This window comes from Fukomys damarensis, unplaced genomic scaffold (assembly GCF_012274545.1).
Source record: "Fukomys damarensis isolate Sample0158 unplaced genomic scaffold, DMR_v1.0_HiC HiC_scaffold_8, whole genome shotgun sequence".
NCBI classification, from domain to species: domain Eukaryota; kingdom Metazoa; phylum Chordata; class Mammalia; order Rodentia; family Bathyergidae; genus Fukomys; species Fukomys damarensis.
In genome coordinates this window covers 12396156-12412388 of record NW_022900920.1, presented here as the reverse complement: position 1 = coordinate 12412388, position 16233 = coordinate 12396156, and the positions used below count along the sequence as shown (strand labels likewise).

Here is a 16233-nt window from a genome sequence, read left to right as displayed (position 1 = left end):
ATATATATAAAATTATATATCATTGCAAATAAATTAACCTAAAGAAGTTAAATAAAACAGAATAACATATATTTGAAATAGGTATGAAATGAGTCTACGCCCATAACACTCTGAGTGTGCCCAATCGCATCTCGTCTGAAGTCTTGTCTGAAATGAATGAGTGAGTACCCAATTTTTTCTACACCTCTCTTTAAATTTCCTGAATATCACCCATCCCCATTCCTTCCTGACAGCACAAGTTGTTTAGGACCAGCCATGATATATATAGATTGGTGGGGGCCAGGACACAGGGCCCAAAGTCTGGAGGCTGGTGTGACTTGTTTTAAAAATAGGAAAATAGGTGGGAGGCTGCATGCTTCCTCTGTGTGGTGAAAGCTTATAATCACAGCACTCCTAAAACAAGATAACATCTGATGAGGACAATGTAAAAAAATTTATATCTATCATCTATCTATCTATCTATCTATCTATCTATCTATCTATCTATCTATCTATGAATCCAGGTATGGGGAAAGACTTAATCCTCATTAACTTGTTCCCTTTGTGATGATTAACTTGTTCCTCATTTTTTGTGGCTCCATTCTTATAGCAGTCACTATTTCCTTCTTGCTAATAAAAGCAAGTCAACTGTGGAGACTACTGAGTCTGTTCACTAGAGGCAGGCTCCTTCTGGTCCCCTTGAACCTTGAATGTTGTCTTTGTTTCTCTTTATTCCCTGTTGCTCCACCCCCCACACAGTTATCCAAGGGTCTGATCAGCCCACAGCAACAGGTAGCACTCACCTTGCCAGTCTCTGCTCTCTAAGCTGCATGGCAATGTTCTGTCTGGAGAGTAGTTACTTCTGTTCATGGCTGTATTCTCAGGGGGCTACAAACTCCTTAAGGCCATAACCAACTCTGAGAATCCATCAAGGTGCCTTCAGCAATACTTTATTGCATATGGCAAGTATGGCATCGATGGCTTTTTAAATTAACATTATCAAAGTATTATGAAATGCTTCCTCAATCCTTCATCAAATATTTACATGAAATATACTGATTACTGTGCTACAAGGCTGTCTACCTTGACAGCCCATTATGATCTTTGCTACAAAGTTCAGAGTCATTAACACATCTTCTCTTCACTTTCCTTCTCCTTGGCCCTTCCTTTTTTGTTTTCTTCTTCTTCTTTTTTGTGGTATGGGGGATTGAATGCAAGACCTTTGCATTGAGCAAAATCCCCAGTCCTTTTTCATTTTGAGATAGGGTCTCTCAAGTTGCTAAATTTTCCAGGCTGGGTTCAAACTCTTGATCTTCCTGCATCAGCCTCCTTTCATCTTAAGATTTCAGGGATGTGCTACCATATCTTCTGATACTGACAAATATACTAGCTCCTTGATTTTGGATGTAGTAATAAAAGTTAGCTATTTAAATTCACACACAGACAATTTTCAGATTAACCAAAAACTGTAGTCCAGTGATTGTAAACCTTTTACAGATGAATACCTAAATGGCAACCCAAAACCCACTTATTAATTACAAAGTCCCAACACTGCAATTAAGCTTGAACATCGATGTTTCAGTTTAGAAAAAAAAAACTCGTATATTGAGATCTGCTGTCTTAAAAGGAAAACAATAACACACATGCCATAGATTTGCCACCACTGTTCCAGTCCTTTTTTTAAGAATGAGGCTGGAATGATCACACATGTGTGATTACCAAATCCTTGGCTTTCCTGGATTGGCCCTTTTGAAACTAAATCACAAGAGTGGAAATATAAAAGTGTTTAAGAGGTCACTGCAGAAACCACAGGATTTGTACCAGGGGAGTATTGGCTGTATTGAGGTAGAGAAGGTGAGTGGAGATCATAATTGTGACTGTGTTTTCCCCAGGGACGGTACAGGGTTTCACTTTTTGGAGGACTGTGTTTTGAAAGAGATGCTCAGTGTTTTCTCCTTCCCCTTCAGGGAAAAGCATGGAGGAGCTCCATTCTTAAGAATGAGCTTATTAAAACAGTGCAAACGCAGGTAAATCATCAATTTAACTCGATTGTAAAACTAAATAATGTTGAGTTGACAAAAAGAAAAACATAGAAAACAAACAAGACCACTAACAGATGCAATACATGGGAATAAATGATCCATACCTAATCATCAATATTTCTAAACAATTGTTAGATTAAAATTCTGTTATTTGCTAGAAATAGAATGCCATACAGAATCCCCGGAAAATCCCTGATGAAAAGTTTCCCTGCTATTTTTCTTTTGGTTTGTAACAAATTCAACAGGGTCAAACTATTGCATGATCCTCAAGCTGAAATTAAAGGTTTCCCTGCTAATCCTTGATCAATAGAAAATTCAGGCTTGTTGGAGGACAAAAGTGGTCAATAAAACCCATAAATAGCTGCACAGGAAACTAGAACTTATCTTTTTATGATAGCTTTCTCTCGCTCTCCCAAAAGAAATTAGGATCACACATAGGCCTAGGGTCAAATCCAACCTCCGCCACTTTTACCATTCTGGCTTAGTCATGGTTAACCTTTCTGAGCTCCAGTTCCCACACTCATAAATCATACCAGCCATGAGGATTCAACTGCACAGTTTATATCACTACTTGGACAGGACAGGGCTGGCACATAGAAAATGAAGCACTTAAAGTGATTTACAGTAAAGGTTATGTCACACTGCCACAGTCACTGACCATCCTTCTGTCCCTTGTATCTAAGAATATATTTTGTCCTTTGATCCAGCACAACACTCCTGTTCATACATTCTAGTTTCCCTTTTGTTGCAAAGCAGAACAACTTCACACACACACACACACACACACACACACACACACACACACACACAAACTTATTTTTCTATCAGAATTGAGAAAAAGAATCACATAAAAGAACATCATCTAAACTGTCAATAATAGTTATCTGAATGAGAGAAGAAAACGTAATACATCTCCCTTCAGTAAGTCTAGAAGCCTTTATCCCTTCAGCACAAAGACACACATACTCTCCTGCCCCTTTCCCACTTGTATATTTTTACCTATCCTGGAAAGATGCTATTGCTTAAGAAAATCAAAATAAAACAAACAAAATCATGGAACATGAGTGCACAGAAGGCATGCTCATCTTCCTTTGACAATCAAAATTAAAAATAAATCGCCGTGATAAAGTGTTGAACAACAGATGAGCACTCATACCCCTTTAGGGTAAATTCTGTATCTATGCACTTCATCTATTGCAGCCACGCAAATTCCTCACAGGTGGAGGCCACAGAAGGCAAGGACAAGAGAGAACTGCGGGCCCATATCCATCTCCACATAGGGACCGTCTGGAAATGGGTACCAAAACATTTTTTTAAAATAAAAAGATTTATTTTAAAATATAATTAAGAAGTCAAGTAAAATCATCATTCCCTCCCACAAACACATCTTTTGTGGGAACCACACATCTCTCTCTTTCTTCAAGTATTTTTCTCATGGTCTGGCTGTAGATCAGTCACCATTCTGTACCTGTTCTAGAGCCACATCAGGTGCGTGAGGTTTTTCTTAAAATATAACCACTCTTAGAATACCTCATATATGATCCTCCTTTCTCCCTTTTGATCTGTACCTCCAGGGTCTATAAATTTAGTCCCAGAGTGCATTAGCTCATCTGCTGTTATCCCAACCTCTTTTTCATACGAACTGCTTTTATATCAGATTTCCCCATCCTGGGCCTACTTCCCTAGCTTTTTATGGAACCACAGGACTTATCATTTTACTTACTGATATATCCTATGAGTTTTGACCCAAAGGTCCAAATTACTGAGAACTTTTAAATTCATGATTATTTCAGCCAACCTGGTAGCTACCCAGGGCTGCATAAGGTTTATTAAAGTATGAGATGCTGGTGTTGGTGTGATGCCAAGAAATTGGCACTTTCATGCACAGCTGGTAAAAGTGTAAATTGGTGTAGCCTTCCATGAGGCAATCTGGAAACAGTTATTATACTCCTTAAAAATGCACATAGCTTTGATTCAACAATTCCACTGCTAAGAATTCATTTAAAGGAAGTAACCAGAACAGTATGTAAGGATATAAGCAGCAAGACATTCGGCATAATTCACAATAAAAAGCCAGAAAATACCTATATGTCTTCCCAAGGAAAGTAGCTTAAAAATGCCACAAGAACCCTAGGATAAGATTTTCACAGTCATTAAATTTATAGTATCAGATTGGAGGAGTTTAACTACCATTAATGAAAATATAAGTCAAGTGAACCCATCCTTCCACTGAAAGAAATGAAAATAGCTCAAGTAAATATTTTTAAATCATATTTTGGAGCAGTGTAAAATTTCAAAAGTAATGAACACTTAAAAGACTGTGACTCAAGTGGAAAAAGAAACTGAAGTGTGACCACAGATTTTGGGGTTATCTCTCCCACTCAAAAAATAGGCTTATGTTAGAAGAGGTGTTGAGAGGCAGGAACCCTCAGCAGAACTTTCAACAGACTCAGAAGGCTAAGGGCATAAGAACTGGACAAGAGAACATGCTAAGAGGTGGTACTGACAACCTCATACTCTAGGCTTTAGTTGGGATCTCAAAATGCTGTACCCTAGGAGAAGGAAAATGAGAAATAGACTCGCTCTTATGTGGACTGAAACCAGCTCAGTCTCTGTTCACAAGTACGCCCAGTGTAGGTGTCCACCCTACCACATCATCTAGTGCTTCAACTTATCTTTAAGCTTATTATATAAACTATCTAACAACAAAAAACTAACCAGGCATAAGTGGAAACCAAGAAGATGAGATTTTAAAAAATTCAGAAGAAACAATAGACAGTAGAAATTAGCTTATATGAAATGCAATCAATGAAACCCAGACACAGACTTGAAAGGACGGTCCAAAGGATTTGAACAGTAGTAATTTCAACAGAGGTATGAGATCACAAGGAAATTATAAAACTTATAAAAAATTATAAAACAAGGAAAATGCATCTCAGTGAATAGGTTCAACAGTTATTTAAACATAGCCAAAGAAAGAAATTATACAGTGAGAATACAACCAAAGAAGAGATAAAAATAGGAGCACAGAAGGACGAAAGGGTGGGAAATCTAGAAAAGATCTTTAGAGACATAGGGAATGCAGTGAAAAGTAAATGAAATCAGAGGCCAAGAAAAAGTCAAGAAAAAAACACAGTGGAAGCAATATTTGGAGAGAACAAAAAAAACAACTAAGGACTTTCCAAAATTGGCTCAAGACAATAAGCTGTGCATCATGTAAACCACAAATCCAAAACACCATAAATAAAAAGCAAAGCCATATCTAGAGGAATCACAGTAAAATTGATGAAAAGCAGAGGCAGAGATAAGAAAAATACAATATTTTAAAAGAAGTAACAATAACTGACTGATGATACAGGGAAGATGACAAAATAAGCTACAATGTTTAAAGAAAATAATTGCCACCTTTCTATATCCCAGGAAGCAATTTTCACAATTGCAAGTGAGATAAAGATATTTTAGAGAAATGAAAGTTGAGAGAATTCATGAACAGCCAGTCACATTATGGGAACAATGAGCACTTTTCTTCAGGCAAGAGGAATATTACTTTGACAGTTGCTTGCAACACAAAGAGGGTTATGAGTAAGATGAATCTATGGGAACCTCTAAATTAATCTCAAAGGCACACTCCAAGACTGAAGAAAAGAGAAGAGGTAAACAGAACCCACTGAATGAGCTGGCAACAGCTGAAATATGACACACGTCCACTTTCAGAGCATTCATGTCCAGCGACGTATTTTTGGTACTGGGGATCGAACTCAGGACCTTGCACTTGTGAGGCAGGTGTGGGCCACTGATCTAAATCCCCTACCAATGACAATTTTTGAACTGGAAGAAGGTTCTATGACCTTGGGCCTACCCTTCCTGCGTGGAAATTCAGTCACTGGACATAGCCCCCAAATTTTTCAGGTTGCATTCATTTCCCTATTTTTCCTCATTTATTCAGCACATATGTTGAGCACCCATGTCAGCCTCTGTGCGGGGCCCTGTGGTCACAGAGAGGAAAACACTCATTTTATAGGTAAAGTTAAAAACTCAGAGAAGGTAAGAAGCTTGCACAAGGTCACTTGGCTTGTGTGTTACAGAACCTACCCAGGAACCTACCTATTTTCTCACCTTGGATTTTTCAGTAAGCAATGATTCTCAATTTTTTTTAAAAAAGTACATATGAGTGCTCAGCTAGGATTTATCTGTATTACTCACTCTTTTTCTCTCATGTTTCACTTTCATTGCCATACAGCTTTCTCCTCTCAGATTCTTGTATCACGGACAGCATCTTCAACTCATTCCTGATAACTCTCTTTCCTATTCTTTATGTCTTTGTCAGATAAAATATCTTGAATCCATAACTAAAACTTACAAGCTTAGATTTCTTAAGATCCCTGCATGCAATGTTCTGCAGCTGGAAGAATCTCAGCTCAATTTAATGATGCCAACCAAATCATACACTGCTTCTGTCCCCTCATCCCGGCCAAGAGCTAGAGTCAGGGCCGAAGCTCTAGCGTGGCCCAGGAAAGAAGGAAGGGGGCTGTTGCCTCACACCCTCTTCCCCAGCCTGCCTCCTTCCTCCTTCTTGGACCTAGGTGCTGGTGACCTGGTGAGCAACACAGGACAAAAGGCCAAGGCCAATGCCATCCAGGGCACCTCTCCAGTTAGTCATTCTCTTTCTTTCTTCCCATTACTGTATTCAGTGTCTCTGAATTCAAGCCAAGGCAGTAATTTCTGCATATATCTGTATTGCAACTTAACCATTTGGAGGGGGAAAGTATTGCTATCAAGGGACAATCAATCACAAGTCTATGTATAATGTATATGAGATAAATTTTTACAATATTATTTCATCAGTTCTACTATTAACAGAAAAGCCCAATTTTATTTGCTGCAGAATGCATTAACATAGGACTTTACTTTTCTTAACTAGGAAACACAAAAAACTGACCTGTTTAGAGAATTAAATTTTACACAGAAAAATTAAGATAACCTTTAAAAACCTGATACAAAATCTACATAGATTGAGTATTTAACTCTTTTATATACGTCCACGGGTAAGTGTGGCTCCTTTAAAAACACTGCTAGAGTATTCCATGAAAGGCCAACTGTTACAGGGGCCCCAAGGGTGTCTGTCAATAGGTCTTTCTGGTTTGGTTTGCTAAGTTAAAACTCATTTAAAACATGCAAATATTTCAAAGGCAGGTTGAAATCAGTGGCTTTAACCTGGGGCAATTTTGATCCCTGAGGATGGCAATGCCTGGAGATGTTCTTGGTAATCACAACAGAGTAGGGGCTGCTAGTGGCATCTGGAGGGTAGAGACCAGGGATACTGCTAACAATCCTACAAAACATAGACCAGCACCCTCCCTACCTCCAGCAAAGCACTATCAAGACCTACAGGTTACCAGTGCCACAGCTGAAAAACCCTGGCTTGCATTTTTCTTAAATAGTTATATTTAACCAGATGGTCTATAACTCCATAAGTACTAACAACCCACTGGCTTACACAGTGCCTGTTATTATTATTTTATTTCTATATGCAAGCAGGTGTGTTATGTGCTTTCGAAGACCACCTTTGACTGGGAAAATACTTGTCAAAATATAACTTCCTTTGCCAAAATACAACTCTAATCAACCTGTGTTAACAAGGGTGGAGTTTTATTTAGTTCCAGACATGACTATATACTGGAAACTTGGTCAATATGCATTTAAGGTGAAAAGGTTTTCTGAAAGAGGTACATCTTCGGGTCTCATTTAAAGGGAGAATCCTGCAAACTGCTAGAAGGGAAGAAGCTCCACGATTCTGAGTCAAATGTGCAACAACCTGGAGGTTGGGAAAAGGAACAGCGGGATTGGGAGTATGGTGGTCAGTACGGCTGGTGTAGTGTGTGTTTGGAGGAAAGGAGTGGATTTATATGAGGTGAAGGCTTATAGGGTGGGACTTACTGGCAGAAGCTTTGAAGACAATCACCAAAGGGTGTATTTAATCTTAAACAGTGAAAAGGCAGGAACTATTAGGAGTCTACCGAGAAATACTCCAAAGACAAAAACCACATTGGTCCACTCTCTTCTCAACCAAATTGCAGGCCTCAACCTTTGAAAACACTCTCATGTCTTCCCTAATTTGAAAGCACAGTTAATGCTCTGCCCCCTTAAAGCGTAGTTTATGCTCTGTGACTGGGGTGTAATCATCTAATCTTTTTCAAATTTAAGAAGCATGTCTGAGTAGCATGTATCATGACCACAAGACAGCTTGAGGCATTTAAGAAAGATATTAAGTCCAAATAGTGTACAAAAACATCCTGGTCTTATCTAAAATTTCAACATTCTCTGGGGAAGTAACAATCTGTAGTGTGTTCTCCAGAGGGATTCTCAGGGTCATCCAATTTCAATGCTTAAATCAAATAATCATTTGGCTTAATTCTGTCATTGTTCCCCAAACTCTACCCACCCCCTTTTGATCATCACTCCAAAGTATTCATTCTGCTTCACCAAGTATGTTTCTTTGCCAAACTTTTTCAAGTTAAACCTTCTGACTTCATCAAGATGCAGAGGGTTCAGATTAAGTTCTCACTAACTTATTCTTGTTGTGATCACAGATGACCTTCTAAATTGGTGTTCTTTTTGTGTGTCATCTCAAGGAGTTTGGGCTGAAAGTGGAAAGTTGGCTTCGAGAAAGTAACTGGTCTTTTATAATATTTTGAACATGAGAAATGAGTTTCAGCAAAAAAACAGAAATTAATATGAGAAGAACAGAAAGAGATGGAAAGAATTCACCCCTTGCATGAGGACATGTAGATCATGAGTAAGGGTCCAAGATACAGCAGAGTGAAGAGGGGCATTAAGAGTTTTAAATGATCTCTATAAACGTAAAAGCACAGTTGTCTCTTGTCTAAAGTCAGTTTGTACTCAGTTGTTTTTAAAAAGGAAACCACGAGTGGCGAGGCTACTCCACTATTTTAAATGATAAATTGTCAATGAAACAATGAAATATTTAGAAAGAGAAGGGTTTGGGAAATAGGCTATACATATCACAACCAAAGATACACTTTATAGAATGATAAATGCCTGAACTATGTGCATTTGTTACTCAATACAGTAAAATCCTTATTATTTTCCATTTCTGCTAGTTGAACACCAAAGCAATGGCACTAGAAAAGAAGTGATTTCCCAATACAGGGAAAAGGAAGAGATGGCAGAGCTTTGGGACAAGCTGGACATTAAGGAAAGAGATATATGTCAAAGAGGGAACAAAGTAGGAAACCAGGCACCTGAAAGTACACTGATTACCTAGAGGAAATATTAGAAAGGATTGATTTAATCATTTAAAAATGTTTGGTGGGTTAATCATTTTTAGAAATGTGAAATAAATGTGTCTTTAAGTACTGTGTGGTCCACTGCTGTTTCAGGAAGCATAGATTCCACCCCCCCCACACACAGGTAAGTTGGTGAATCTCCATCACAGTGGGCTTTTCATTATTTTAGTATTTTTAGTTGCTCATTCAGACCTATGCATGTCACTAATGCTACAACAGCCACGGTCCTCAAGCCAGGAAAGTACAAACACGTTTGTGTGGCTTTTCTAGGCAAACTATCATATACCCTTTTATTAAGATAGACTTTTGTGATTGGTGGGAACAATTAACATAGCCGTAAAAATCCAACAGAAAAAAGAGTAAAGTAACAGTGTATAGAGGGGCCCCAGGCCATTTCCCAAAGCAAACCATCAAATTACATATTTTTAAAAAGAAAACATTCATGCACAATACTTCCTCAAGGAACCCATTTGGGACCATCAAAAAGTCTTATCCTACGTTTTGTTTCTTTATAACAGAATTGCTATATCCAGGCTGATCCCTAGCTCACAATTCTCTTGCTTCAGCCTCCCAAGCACAGGGATTATAGGCACGCACCATCTTGCCTGGATTTTACCTTACCATCTTAGTGAGTATCTTTACTGTTTTAAGAACAAGCAAAAACTATTTCAAATTTGTTTCTTCCTTTGTACTACTCATTTAAATTCATGTTGCAGAGCTCAAACATCTTACTTTTTTATTCTAAAGCATTGACACTGTTATCTTTGCCAACATACACCTCCACTTGCTTTTTAAACATCTTTATTTCTCTTCCCTTTTATGATAATTTTCTAGGTGTAAACTCCAAGTTGGCACTTTGTCTTACTTTTATGTTTTCAAGATTTCCTTCCATTTTCTCCTGACTAGCATGTTTCTATTGAAACAGCCGTAAGTCTTAATTTTGATCCTTTGAAAGTCTTTCCTCCTATGAATACTTCAAAGATCTTCTTTCTAGACTTTGATGTGCATCAGATTGATTATCAGCTCAGATGAGTTTTTTCATGGCAGATAAATTTTTCTAACTGGGGTCACTGAGCTTAAGTTTCTGAGTTGACTGATTGTCATCACTTTTGAAAATTTCTCAGCCACTCTCTCTTCATGCATTGCTTCTTCCCCAACCAATCTGTCTCCTTCCCTTGTACAACTCCAGTTACATATAGACTCTTCTTTGCCCCATGCATTCTATGCTCTGTTCTGTTTTTTTCTTCATTCACTGTTCTCATTGAATTTTATTTCTATTGGCCTTTATGTTCACTACTCACTTCTTTTCCCATTCCAATGATTACTGAGATGTCACATTATTCAGTTATAAGTTATCAGTTTGATTCATCTTTGTAGATTCCAGGCCACTATGGAAATTCTGCATATTTTCCCTATTTAAAAGTTCTTTTCATACCAGTTTGAATTATTCTTAAATTCTTCTCAACTAACCCAAAAATGTATATCAACTGCTACTCTGCTTTTACTTTTTTCCTCATTGGTTATAGTTTCTTACCTTTTGGTTTCTAGTTCCTTTTATATGCCAGACATTGTATATGAACATTCCTGACATGCTGTTAATGGTATTTTCTGCTAGCGGGAGTACAGCCTTCCATCTCTACACAGATTATACTTCTCTGGTTGATCTCTCACTTGTCAGGAATTGAGATGGATCAGGTCAAGTGGTTCTTTTAGAAGGCTGAGTCTACTTTCAGTTAGTGTTTATTACTTGAGGGTGACCCTCCTAGGCTTTTGATTGATAGCTGGAGAGTCTTTGCCTTCCAGTCCCAAAATAATCTCTTTAGCCCTCTTGACCACAAAATTTTATAACACAGCATGAGAGGAGATAAGTCATGTGTTTGTTGGAGGTCCATTCCTCTATCCTGACTATGTCTCATCAGTCTCCACTAGGAGGGTGTGGAAATTTTCATTCTACATTTCTTACCCAGCACCTAGACCTCTGAAATCATGCCAGAACCCCTATGTACATGTACACTAGTAATTCAAGGAAATTTTCAACAGAAGCCTTTTTTTCATTAAGTTTAGGTGTACAGCAGTTATACTCATCATTGAGAACTTATGCCTTTAAATGGCAGATCTTGGTGCTCATTTTTCCCCACTCCCCTCCCCTCCCTTCAATCCCCTCCCCCTCCCCTATTTACAAAGACTTTGTTTCCATTTTTTCCTTTTCTCATATTTTTTTCTTTTCCCTTCCTTTCCCTTACCCTTCCCACTTCCTCTACTTTTTTTTTTAGACTTTTTCGTCCTATTACACAATATCAATTATACAATTTGAACCTTATTAGCACTTTTACTTTCTCACACCAGAGAAATGATTTGGTATTTACACATGTGTGTCCCAGTTATTTCTCTTAAGAGTATGGCTTCAATATGAATCCATTTAGGTATAAATGTCTTCAGATTCTTGTTCAACATAAACCTTTTCTTTACTACTTTAAACATCACCACAGAAATCTCACTTTCACTACTGACCTAACATTTCTTTCTTTCTTCTTTTTTTTTTTGTTTGTTTTTTGAGACAGGGTCTCACTATGTAGTTGAGACTGACCTGGAGCTCACTCTGTAGCCCAGGCTGGTCTTGAACTCACAGCAATCCTCCTGCTTCAGCCTCCTAAGTGCTGGGATTACAGGTGTGCACCACCATACCTGGCCTGACTTGACATCTCTGAGAGCATAAAAATAAATTTCTACACAATCAGTGTTTAAAATTAACTCAAGTTTTGAATAAGCAGTCTTTTGACTCTTGTTTTTCTATTTGAAGAAGCGCCCTCAATCCATATCCTAAAAGCTTAAAAATATTCATTGCAAATTGGCTGATGCCTGGTGTGCTTTGTAGTAGAGGACTTCTGAACATCTCATCTCAGGGAGCATTACTGTCTTATAGCTAGCAACTACAAATAACAGCCTTGTCATGTCAAAGTCCCTTTAATAATTATATCCATCCCTGAAGGTCAGATCTGATCATTTCTCAGTCCAAGAAGGATGCCTGCATCAGCTGTCACGTGGCCTTTCCTTGGATGACTGGACTGATGCATTGAACAACCAAATAGAGGGCATTCTGCCTGTTTGCCCTCTAGTCTAGCCTTACACAGTATCAGAATCTAAGGTTCTTTGGGAGAAGAGCACACATTTGCAGTTCTTGTGATTTTGAATGATTACGCCTTCCTCCCAGGGCCAAAAGTGGATACACAGCCCAAACTTGGCCAGTTATTCTATTCCACATCTTCTGGCCACATTGGATCATTTAAAGTATGCACACATAACCTAACTTAGTTTGCAGAGACTCAATTTGAAGACCTTTATTTACATGTTTGAAGAAGAGAATTTTTACAGGTCATACTGCTCAGAGGAATATAAGAGTCTAACTGTTGGTATCCATCATTCCACTACAAAGGTAGGCCCTCTCTGAGAACAGGACTACCAGTGCAGAGCCAGGAGGTAAAAAGTAAAAACACTTGCCTTGTGAACATTGGTTATGTTCCTCCTGTCTGCTGTGAATAAAGTCGGAACATATTCTATCACTTTTCAGTATTGTGAATAGAAAAGAATCCTTTTAAAAAAAAAAAAACACAAGCAGCATTTATTTAAGTTTCTGCAATTAGTAATCAAGTGTCAATTTATTTATTAGGCAATCTCAACAATGTATTATCATTCTCAGTAAAAGTCCATTCAAAGAAAAAGGCCAGAATGCTGAGTTTATTCCAGGGAACAGAAATAAAATCAAAGTGCACCTATTACATTACATTGAGTAAGAATATGTGCTTGGGAGCTGGCTATGTCACAAGACAAATGTAGATATCCATAAGCCACTCAGCTGTGTAAAGTAGAGAAATTCTATTTGGGGAGCTAGCAGGTAGAGAAAATGGTATAAGAAACAGACTGTGGTAACACAGGAAAGTTGTAAATATATACTTGAAAATCACAAAAGATCAGTATTGGAGGCAAGGGCTCTCTGCATGTTAACAGAAGTGACAGTTAAATCTTAGAGTATGCTGAGAAGGGCCAGAGAAAAACTACAATAAAAATTTTCTCTTTGAGACCAAAGACAGAACCTTGGGAATTATACAAATGTAGAAGGCTGGTGGTGGAAAACAGGAGTGGAAAGAGAAGGTCATGGAACGTTCAAAGAGGTAGGAGAAGAAAAGGGAAAATCTTGGAACCAAGAAATTCAGGAGCAGTTGCAAGGAAGAAAAGGAGAATTACAAAGCATAAATGCAATGGAATTGTGCCATGGAGACTGAGTGAAGGGCAAGGAATTTACCAAGGCTACTGCTGACTTTGCCAACAAATGTTCCAACTCAAGTGGGAGGGCAGAACCAGATTCAGGGTTACACAGCAAACCCATGGAGAAAGCAGATGCCAGGAGCACCTGACTGCCTCTGAGTAGTTTGGTGGCTGAAGTAGGGAAGAAGAGCAGGCAGGTGTGGAAAACTTGGTATTAGCTATAAGACATGTACGCAGCACAGTAATGTCTTTGAGTGTAAATCACCATTTAGGGTGGCATTTTCATTATCAGTGAAGATAGAAAATTTTAGTAAATAAAGTGATTAAGGCTATACTTCAGATACTCAAGAAAATTGTCATCATACATGTTTGGTATGAATGGGACAAAATATTAAAATGTTCACTGTGAGGAGAATAATACATTCTTTCTGAGTAGCTACTGTGCAAAGTATGATGTGGTGGATCCTCAAGTAGAAAATAAGGCTCCTGAATTTAGAGTATGACCATTCTCATTAAGGTTCAGTGAAAGGTAAGGCCTCTAGGAAGCTGACACCTCTGAGCTGTGGTCCCCCCATTTTTTTGGGGGGGTAGTGGAAATCAAACGGGGATCTTGAGCTTGTGAGGCAGGCAGCAGCATCACTGAGCTAAATCCCCAGCCACTCCCAAAATAGTAGATCTCCCTTCCACCCTCCCAAAGCTTCTGGACTGTTCTTATTACACACACACACACACACGTACATGCACTTCAAAGGACAATATTATACTCAATAGTTTGTCTTAAATTCAAGTCTATCTGGGAATCACTTGTTTTTTCCGGCAACCTCACATTCAATCCATCTTTGCAGAATGAACACAGAAATGTAATTGGAGCTGGAGTGGAACAAGGATAGATCTAGGAGAGGACAATTTTTCTTTTCAAACTCATTCCCCCAAAATAGTAAAATTGTTTTGTACAACAGCACCGTGCTTAAGGTTAAAAACTCTGGCAGAGCAGCGGAGACCATACGATATATCAGAAAACCTGTATCTGTGCTCTGCCTGCAATGCCTGCTACAGAACAGAATTTCTTGGGTGGTAGATCTATCTTCTGTTCTAATCAAGTGACTCTTAGTTTCTGCATCAAGGCTGGTCACCAGAAAGACCGAGGCATGACTAGACACTTAAGAACTCCCAGCTCCGGCGCTATTTTCCAGGAGAAAGATCAAGTTCATAATCAATCATGCCTATGCAGTGATGTCTTCCTAAGAGACCCCAAAGGAAAATATTTACACAGCTTCTCAGTGGGTGCACACAGTCGTGTGCCAGGAACAAAGAAGCTTGGGACCCTTCCAGACATTTTTCTGTGCACCTCCTCTTCATCTGGCCATTCACCTGTATTCTTTATCAACTCTTTTATAATACTGAGGCAAATATAAATAAATGCTTCCCTAAAGGTAATCAGGGAAAGGAAAAAAATATGAGAAAATGAAAAAATGGAAATAAAATGTTTGTAAATGGGGAGGGGAGGAGGGGGTGAAGGGAGGGCAGGGACAAGGGGAAAAAATGAGAACCAGGACCACCTGTCATGTAGAGGTGCAAGATCCCAATAATGAATGTAACTGTACTGTATACCTAAAATGTACCAATAAACTCAATGAGGAAAATAAATAAATAAATACGTGCTTCCCTGAGTTCTGTGAATCATCATAGGAAAATAGTGAACGTAACAAAGAGGTCATGAGAATCATCCAATTTGTGGTCTAATTCAATAAAAGTGTGGGTAACCCTTCCTTGTGACTGGCACCTGAAATGGGGAAGTGGGACAGTCTTACAGGACTCAGCTCTTCACCTGTGAGGTGTGTGCCACCTCCAGGTAGTTTCAGAATTGAATTGTAGGACACCCATCTCATGTTTTCAAAGTTGGAGAATTGGTTGGTGTGGGGAAAAATTACCAGAAGTGAAGCTTGAACAGAAGTAAAGTGTGACAGTAAAGGGAGGAGATTTTCCTGTTTAACTATAATTAGAAGATATGAATCCACAGCAGCAGATCAGCTGGGAGACGAGATAGGGGAGAGGGGTTGTCCAGTAGTGGCACCACGACTCACTGTGCTATCATTTGGGATCTGCCCTTTCCAACCCTCAGGACTACAAGTTCCTGGGTTAGAGCCTGGCTGTGTTTCTGGATGAGTGTGATTAAATTTAGGTAGTTATTTCTTCTCCTCCACAAACCAAGCACAAAGGAGAAGCCATGCATTCAGCTGGGTGGTCCTAGCCATGTGGCTAATGACATTTGGAAGCTGTGGGTCAGCAGAGCCTGGGTGGGCAGGGAAGGCTTCAGGGAGGAGGCAGGCATGTGGTAGGCCTCCAAGGAGAGGGGGACATAAATAGGCAGAAACCTCTTCTTAGGGTCTCATTCTGAATTCACTACAATTAAACATACAATCCAAGCCAAACATGAGACCAAGATTACAGCTGGCTTTGTTAAACACTCAGTTTGCTTTTTGTTGTGGCCGTTTCCCTACTTTGGTAATGAGCAACTCTCTTCTTCCATTAGACCACAGTCCCATAAGATCTGTTGGTATCAACACAGCCTTGGATCTGACAAAACAGAACTTGCATTCCTCTCGCCATAAGCCATGTGTACGTATACACATATGTATATA

General features: G+C 38.9%; 1 protein-coding gene across 4 annotated transcripts in view; it reads right to left on the bottom strand.

The window, feature by feature from the left end:
* Positions 1-16233, bottom strand: part of Adam12 (ADAM metallopeptidase domain 12) — a 405947-nt gene that overhangs the window by 269942 nt on the left and 119772 nt on the right. The window lies entirely within an intron of this gene.